Source organism: Procambarus clarkii, chromosome 41, assembly GCF_040958095.1.
Source record: "Procambarus clarkii isolate CNS0578487 chromosome 41, FALCON_Pclarkii_2.0, whole genome shotgun sequence".
NCBI classification, from domain to species: domain Eukaryota; kingdom Metazoa; phylum Arthropoda; class Malacostraca; order Decapoda; family Cambaridae; genus Procambarus; species Procambarus clarkii.
In genome coordinates, this window is record NC_091190.1 from 3,873,265 (window position 1) to 3,883,435 (window position 10,171).

Below are 10,171 nucleotides of genomic sequence, written 5' to 3' on the forward strand. Positions count from 1 at the left end.
GTTTTATAGTAGATCGTCAATTGTATCTTCTGATTTTTGTCTGTATGCATAACGTTTCTATTAACAATATCTTTCAGGACCCTTTCCTCCGTTTTATGAGCTGTGGAAAAGAAGTTCCTGTAAAATAGTCTAATAGGGGGTACAGGTGTTGTGTTAGTTGACACTTCAAAGGTTGAATGGCGTTTCACTTTCCTTCTTATGATGTCTTCAACGAAACCATTGGAGAAGCCGTTGTTGACTAGGACCTGCCTTACCCTACAGAGTTCTTCATCGACTTCCTTCCATCCTGAGCTGTGGCTGAGAGCACGGTCGACGTAAGAGTTGACAACACTCCTCTTGTACCTGTCCGGGCAGTCACTGTTGGCATTGAGGCACATTCCTATGATTATTTCCTTAGTGTAGACTGCAGTGTGGAAACCTCCGCTCTTTTCCATGACTGTTACATCTAGAAAGGGCAGCTTCCCATCCTTCTCCATCTCGTAAGTGAAACTCAACACAGAATTCTGCTCAAATGCCTCCTTCAAGACCCTGAACCAATATGGAAGCAACAAGAGGAAGTATGGGCCAATAGGCCTTCTGCAGTTTTCATATCCAATTTATACCTATTGTTCCGGGTTCTGTCCTGTGTTTGTCATAAGTTTGTTCACCTCACCCAAAACTTTGTACCGTATCACCTCACCCAAAAGTCTTTGAAAATGTAATGAGCATTACGAAATACATTCAGGCGTCAGATAATTAAAAAATTAATTTTGGAAAATTGATATTTTTTTACCACCGACAGTGAAGAAAAACATACAAATCTTGAGAAAATTCGTGTTAGAATTATTAATCTTACCTTTTCGGTCATATTCAACATTATATATAATATATATATATATTATATATATAATATATATATATATATATATATATATATATATATATATATATATATATATATATATATATATATATATATATATATATATATATATATATATACATATATATATATATATATGTATATATATATATATATATATATATATATATATATATATATATATACATATATAATATAATATATATATATATATATATATATATATATATACATATATATATATATATATGTATATATATATATATAATATATATATATATATATATATATATATATCTTTCTATATATATATATATATATACATATATATATATATATGTATATATATATATATATATATATATATATATATATATATATATATATCTTTATATATATATATATATATATATATATATATATATATATATATATATATATATATATATATATATACATATACACACACACACATACATACTAGCTGTACCCGGCCACGCTTTGCTGTGGCTCAGCAACGCATGCACGTTCCTGAACCACAGCAACCTTCCCCTGTCTCCCAGTCCTCCCCCCACCATTTTCCCTACCCTCATCCTCCCAACCATTCTTCACTGCCCCGTTTTCTCGTCCTCCCAACCATTCCCCAATCCGCCGTCCCCTCGTCCTCCCCCCATTCGCCCCATCCCCCTCCCCAGTACCCTTGTCTTCCCCACCATCCCCCACTCAACTGTCCCCTCATCCTCCAAACCATTCGCCACTCTCCCGTCCCCTAGTCCTCCCCCACTATACTCCACTCCCCTGTCCCCTCATCTCCACCATCCCCAGCTCCCCCCGTCCCCTTGTACTCCCCCATCATTACCCACTACCCTGTACCCTCGTCCTCTCCACCATCCCCCACTCCCGTCCCCTCATCCTCCCCACCATTCCCATGCTTCACGTCCCCTCGTCCAATGTGATCTGATGTTCCTATCAGAAATTTGGGAACATCAAATTATCTTATGTTTCCATCACTGATATATAAGAAAAACAATTAAAAAAGAAATGAAAAAAATGAAAAACTAAAAAAATAAACTATACTTACTAAATGAACGGTATGGTAAACAACACAGCTCAATTCCAACACAATGTCACACAAAATAATTAAATCAAAATAAAATAATCGAAATTTAGGAAAATTCAATTTGTCAATTCAATCTGAAACACTGAAATGGAATCATAACATAGCGTGTGTGTGTGTGTGTTTTACTATTACGTAAAACAGATGGCGCTTTTTTTCAAAAAAGCATGTTTTTACCTATCACACGTGTGGCATCTATATAGCAGGTATATAAAAACACGTGCGTATTCAAGTGGAACGTTGTGTCAAAATTTCAAAGCAATTGGAGATGAAGTTTCGGAGATGAGAGTGTGTGTTGCTCTTAGGTCCATCAGATGACGCTGTTTAAAAAAAAAAACATGTTTTTCCTATCACAGGTGAGGCATGTGTACAGTAAGCATATAAAACACGCGCCTTTTCGAATGCAACGTTGAGTCAAAATTTCAAAGCAATCGGTAAAGAGGTTTCGAAGATTTCCATTATATTTGATATGTAGAATTTCGCAACATAAATACTCTGTAAGACATGGCCAATTGTCTAATGCTTTGTTTGTTCATCTGTCAGAAGATGCTCACCAAATTGATTAGGAGATGACTTCTTCAATAACGAATTGTAAAAACACCTATAACAGAAACATAATTTAATCTGCTTTGTTACAGATCACAAAAGAAAGTAATTTGAACATTAGCAGTGGTTTATATAACTTAGATCCATTTTAATAGATCAGTTAAAGGGCGATTTAAGTAAGATCATTGGAACACATTTGTCTCACTAATTCATTGTAAATATTTACTATTTTATGCTATAATTATCCATGTGTGGCCCTGTGTGTGGTTCCTGCATCGGATGGGCCAATAGGCCGTCTGCAGTGTCCACGTATTGTACCTCACCTCACTCCACCATTCTCTCCTGCCTATTTATGTCCAGTACTCGACCTGTAAAACCACTCCTTCTGAAGATGTATTAATATACGAAAGTACTTAAGGAAATTCCTGTTTAAATTTTCCTCCGTGGTCTATATATATATATTATATATATATATATATATATATATATATATATATATATATATATATATATATTAGTATATTTTGGTAGCAGTCTTTCCTGTAGACATATATTATTAAATATGACCGAAAAAGTAAGATTAATAAGTCTAACACGAATTTTCTCAATCTTTCGTACATTACGCTTCACTGTTGGAGGTAAATCAAAATCACTTCTCCAAAATTCATTTTTATTTCTAGTTTGACGCGACACGGGCGCGTTTCGTAAAACTTATTACATTTTCAAAGACTTCACAAATACACAACTGATTAGAACTTACGTCTCTCTGATATTATATCTACATTTGAGTGAGGTGGGAAGGATGATGTGGCATTAACACAAGACAGAACAGGGGATATTAATAGGGTATTAAAAGTATCAACACAAGACAGAACAGAAACAATGGGTATTGAATAGAAGTGTTTGTAGAAAGCCTATTGGTCCATATTTCTTGATGCTTCTATATTGGAGCGGAGTCTTGAGGTGGGTAGAATATAGTTGTGCAATAATTGGCTGTTGATTGCTGGTGTTGACTTCTTGATGTGTAGTGCCTCGCAAACGTCAAGCCGCCTGCTATCGCTGTATCTATCGATGATTTCTGTGTTGTTTACTAGGATTTCTCTGGCGATGGTTTGGTTATGGGAAGAGATTATATGTTCCTTAATGGAGCCCTGTTGCTTATGCATCGTTAAACGCCTAGAAAGAGATGTTGTTGTCTTGCCTATATACTGGGTTTTTTGGAGCTTACAGTCCCCAAGTGGGCATTTGAAGGCATAGACGACGTTAGTCTCTTTTAAAGCGTTCTGTTTTGTGTCTGGAGAGTTTCTCATGAGTAGGCTGGCCGTTTTTCTGGTTTTATAGTAAATCGTCAGTTGTATCCTCTGATTTTTGTCTGTAGGGATAACGTTTCTATTAACAATATCTTTCAGGACCCTTTCCTCCATTTTATGAGCTGTGGAAAAGAAGTTCCTGTAAAATAGTCTAATAGGGGGTATAGGTGTTGTGTTAGTTGTCTCTTCAGAGGTTGCATGGCTTTTCACTTTCCTTCTTATGATGTCTTCGATGAAACCATTGGAGAAGCCGTTATTGACTAGAACCTGCCTTACCCTACAGAGTTCTTCGTCGACTTGCTTCCATTCTGAGCTGTGGCTGAGAGCACGGTCGACGTATGCGTTAACAACACTCCTCTTGTACCTGTCGGGGCAGTTGCTGTTGGCATTTAGGCACATTCCTATGTTTGTTTCCTTAGTGTAGACTGCAGTGTGGAAACCTCCGCCCTTTTCCATGACTGTTACATCTAGAAAAGGCAGCTTCCCATCCTTTTTCGTCTCGTAAGTGAAACGCAGCACGGAACTCTGCTCAAATGCCTCCTTCAGCTCCTGCAGATGTCTGACATCAGGTACCTGTGTAAAAATGTCGTCAACATACCTGCAGTATATGGCCGGTTTCAAGTTCATGTCGACTAAGACTTTTTGCTCGATGGTACCCATGTAGAAGTTTGCAAACAGGACACCTAGGGGAGAACCCATGGCGACCCCATCTACTTGCTTATACATGTGCCCATCCGGGCTCAAGAAGGGTGCCTCTTTAGTACAAGCTTGGAGTAGTTTCCTCAGAATACTTTCTGGCATGTCAAGAGGAGTACAGGCTGGATCACGATACACTCTGTCGGCTATCATTCCGATTGTCTCGTCCACAGGTACGTTGGTAAACAGCGATTCTACGTCCAACGAGGCTCTTATCCCTGTGGCCCGTGTGCCCCGCAGTAAGTCCACAAATTCCTTTGGAGAGTTCAGGCTGAAGGCGCAAGGAACATAGGGAGTCAGCAGGCCGTTGAGTCGCTTCGCCAGTCTGTACGTGGGTGTGGGTATCTGGCTAATGATTGGCCGAAGTGGGTTTCCAGGCTTGTGCGTCTTGACATTTCCATACGCATATCCAGGTTTATATTCCCCAATGATCTTTGGCAGGTGGAGTCCGGATTTCTTGGCGTTCACAGTTTCGATCAGTTTGTTGACCTTTGCTTTTAATTCGGCTGTAGTGTCCTTCGTTACCCTTTGGAACTTAGTTTGGTCAGAGAGTATGATGTTCATTTTCGCCAGATATTCGTCTTTTTTAAGAATGACATATATTGGCGACTTGTCACCTCTCCTGACAACTATCTCCTTGTTCTCACGAAGGCTTTTTGCTGCCGCTTTAAGCTCGGGGGACAGTATGGTGCTTCTGTAGTTGCCTCGATTCTTTCCTCCTTCTGCAATAAGTTCTGCTTGTAAGGTATCTTTGGTAGTGACCTTCTTTTGTGTCTCGAGGTCGAATATGTCGTCCAACAGAATTTCCAACTCTACTTTCCGGGCCATTTCACTCGGTCTGGACATAACATGACAGTTTATGCCCAGATTTAGGAGAGTGACTTGGTCCTCAGTGAGGTTAATTCCTGCAAGGTTCAGGAAGCCATCTCTTGGTCGTGGAATTGCCATAGGTCCTCCAACAACATTATATGGAGGACCTATGGCAATTCCACGACCAAGAGATGGCTTCCTGAACCTTGCAGGAATTAACCTCACTGAGGACCAAGTCACTCTCCTAAATCTGGGCATAAACTGTCATGTTATGTCCAGACCGAGTGAAATGGCCCGGAAAGTAGAGTTGGAAATTCTGTTGGACGACATATTCGACCTCGAGACACAAAAAAGGTCACTACCAAAGATACCTTACAAGCAGAACTTATTGCAGAAGGAGGAAAGAATCGAGGCAACTACAGAAGCACCATACTGTCCCCCGAGCTTAAAGCGGCAGCTAAAAGCCTTCGTGAGAACAAGGAGATAGTTGTCAGGAGAGGTGACAAGTCGCCAATATATGTCATTCTTAAAAAAGACGAATATCTGGCGAAAATGAACATCATACTCTCTGACCAAACTAAGTTCCAAAGGGTAACGAAGGACACTACAGCCGAATTAAAAGCAAAGGTCAACAAACTGATCGAAACTGTGAACGCCAAGAAATCCGGATTCCACCTGCCAAAGATCATTGGGGAATATAAACCTGGATATGCGTATGGAAATGTCAAGACGCACAAGCCTGGAAACCCACTTCGGCCAATCATTAGCCAGATACCCACACCCACGTACAGACTGGCGAAGCGACTCAACGGCCTGCTGACTCCCTATGTTCCTTGCGCCTTCAGCCTGAACTCTCCAAAGGAATTTGTGGACTTACTGCGGGGCACACGGGCCACAGGGATAAGAGCCTCGTTGGACGTAGAATCGCTGTTTACCAACGTACCTGTGGACGAGACAATCGGAATGATAGCCGACAGAGTGTATCGTGATCCAGCCTGTACTCCTCTTGACATGCCAGAAAGTATTCTGAGGAAACTACTCCAAGCTTGTACTAAAGAGGCACCCTTCTTGAGCCCGGATGGGCACATGTATAAGCAAGTAGATGGGGTCGCCATGGGTTCTCCCCTAGGTGTCCTGTTTGCAAACTTCTACATGGGTACCATCGAGCAAAAAGTCTTAGTCGACATGAACTTGAAACCGGCCATATACTGCAGGTATGTTGACGACATTTTTACACAGGTACCTGATGTCAGACATCTGCAGGAGCTGAAGGAGGCATTTGAGCAGAGTTCCGTGCTGCGTTTCACTTACGAGACGGAAAAGGATGGGAAGCTGCCTTTTCTAGATGTAACAGTCATGGAAAAGGGCGGAGGTTTCCACACTGCAGTCTACACTAAGGAAACAAACATAGGAATGTGCCTAAATGCCAACAGCAACTGCCCCGACAGGTACAAGAGGAGTGTTGTTAACGCATACGTCGACCGTGCTCTCAGCCACAGCTCAGAATGGAAGCAAGTCGACGAAGAACTCTGTAGGGTAAGGCAGGTTCTAGTCAATAACGGCTTCTCCAATGGTTTCATCGAAGACATCATAAGAAGGAAAGTGAAAAGCCATGCAACCTCTGAAGAGACAACTAACACAACACCTATACCCCCTATTAGACTATTTTACAGGAACTTCTTTTCCACAGCTCATAAAACGGAGGAAAGGGTCCTGAAAGATATTGTTAATAGAAACGTTATCCCTACAGACAAAAATCAGAGGATACAACTGACGATTTACTATAAAACCAGAAAAACGGCCAGCCTACTCATGAGAAACTCTCCAGACACAAAACAGAACGCTTTAAAAGAGACTAACGTCGTCTATGCCTTCAAATGCCCACTTGGGGACTGTAAGCTCCAAAAAACCCAGTATATAGGCAAGACAACAACATCTCTTTCTAGGCGTTTAACGATGCATAAGCAACAGGGCTCCATTAAGGAACATATAATCTCTTCCCATAACCAAACCATCGCCAGAGAAATCCTAGTAAACAACACAGAAATCATCGATAGATACAGCGATAGCAGGCGGCTTGACGTTTGCGAGGCACTACACATCAAGAAGTCAACACCAGCAATCAACAGCCAATTATTGCACAACTATATTCTACCCACCTCAAGACTCCGCTCCAATATAGAAGCATCAAGAAATATGGACCAATAGGCTTTCTACAAACACTACTATTCAATACCCATTGTTTCTGTTCTGTCTTGTGTTGATACTTTTAATACCCTATTAATATCCCCTGTTCTGTCTTGTGTTAATGCCACATCATCCTTCCCACCTCACTCAAATGTAGATATAATATCAGAGAGACGTAAGTTCTAATCAGTTGTGTATTTGTGAAGTCTTTGAAAATGTAATAAGTTTTACGAAACGCGCCCGTGTCGCGTCAGACTAGAAATAAAAATGAATTTTGGAGAAGTGATTTTTGATTTACCTCCAACAGTGAAGCGTAATGTACGAAAGATTGAGAAAATTCGTGTTAGAATTATTAATCTTACTTTTTCGGTCATATTTAATAATATATATATATATATAATATATATATATATATATATATATATATATATATATATATATATATATATATATATATATATATATATATATATATATATATATATATATATATATATATATATTGTCTTTACATTGAATAAAACACGTCAATTATAACATTTATTTATATCACCAAAAACTCCTTTATGAACGAATGAGTGAATGAACTCGTCTTCCTCCTTCATCTTCCCTCCAACCCCTTCCCAACCTCTCCTCTCTCCCTGTTTATCCTCTTCCTCCTTCTTTCTCTTAACTCTAATCTCCACCATTTTCCTCATCCCCCTTCCCCTCACCCCCTCTCTCTCTAAGATACCCCTCGCCCCTCCCATGAAAATAAAAAACAATAATTTATATATATAAAAGGGGGAACCCGGCTGCATCCATGTCTCTCCCCCCCCCTCCTTCCCCCCCCCCCCTCAGCTCTTTCACCCTCTTCCCTCTTTCTCCCCCTTCCCCCTCTCTTATACAATATCTGAGTGAACACGGCCACTTACCTCTGCCTATGGTGGTTGGTAATAGGGTTGGCGGCGTAACAATATTTAGCCCCTTAACTATATTCTTGATCATCCCGGATATATATTACACCTTAGGGGCTCTATGCTAGTCAGGTTAAGGTCTCCCAGCAGCAGCCTTCCTCCCATCAACACCGACAAGATGGAGTACTCGGAGTATTCCTGTAAGAGACTCATCTCACATTTCGACTGTTCGGACTCGGCCCCTAAGAGGAGAAAATTAGAAGACGGCTGGGATGGAAATTGGGAGGACGCGGCCTCCTACGTCCGCAAGATGGTGGACGTCTGGGACCAACTGTGGGACTACGGCGGACAAACGCTTGGGAAGGACTGGGAATATATGGATATATGAACAGTGTTTACTTCTTTGTTTCTGATAATTACTTCTTATTTTTGTGAAATTGATTAAAATAAAGGATATGCGTACTCACCTAGTTGTATTTATCTAGATGTCCTTGCGGGGGTTGAGCTCTGGCTATTTGGTCCCGCCTCTCAACTGTCAATCAACTGATGTACAGGTTCCTGAGCCTACTGGGCTCTATCATATCTACATATGAAACTGTGTATGGAATCAGCCTCCACCACATCACTACCTAATGCATTCCATTTCTCTACTACTCTGATATTGAAAAAATTCTTTCTAACGTCTTCATGGCTCATTTGGGCACTCAATTTCCACCTGTGTTCCCTAGTGTGTGTGTGTGTGTGACCTTGTGTTAAATAATCTGTCTTTATCTACCCTATCAATTCCTCTGAGAATCTTGCATGTGGTTATCATGTCCCCTCAAACTCTTCTGTCGCCCAGTGACGTGAGGTTTAATTCCCGTAGTCTCTCCTCGTAGCTCATACCTCTCAGCTCGGGTACTAGTCTGGTGGCAAACCTTTGAACCTTTTCCAATTTAGTCTTATCCTTGAGTAGATATGGACTCCATGCTGGAGCTTCTAAAGGCCGTTCTTATGTTAGCCAACCTGGCATATGCCGCTGAGTTTATCCTCTTGATATGAGCTTCAGGGGACAGGTCTGGCGTGATATTAACCCCCAGGTCTTTCTCTCTCTCCCAAATGATACCTTGTATCTGGTCTCCTGTTCCCTACACCTATTTTCATTACATTACAGTTGCTGGAGTTAAACTCTAAAAACCATTTGTTGGACCATTCCTGCAGCTTGTCCAGGTCTTCTTGAACCATTAAGCTGTCCATCTTTGTCCTAATCTTTCTCATAATTTTGGCGTCGTCAGCAAACATAGAGAGGAATGAGTCTATACCCTCTGGGAGATCATTTACGTATATCAGAAACAGGATAGGTCCGAGTACAGAGCCCTGTGTGACTCCACTTGTGATTTCACGCCAATCTGAGGTCTCACCGCTCACTGTAACTCTCTGCTTCCTATTGCTTAGGTACTCCCTTATCCACTGGAGCACCTTACCAGCTACTCCTGCCTATCTCTCCAGCTTATGCATCGGTCTTTTATGGGGTACTGTGTCATGGGATTTCCGGCAGTCCGCCCATACTTCTGCTTAATCTTTGGCACGTGATTGTAGAATTCTATTAAGCCTGTAAGGCAAGATTTACCCTCCCTGAACCTATGTTCATGGTTTGTCACAAAGTCCCTTCTCTCCAGATGTATTACTAGTTTTTTTCTCACGATCTTCTCCATCTCCTTCCATAGTATACAATTTAAGGACACTGGCCTGTAGTTCAGTGTTTCTT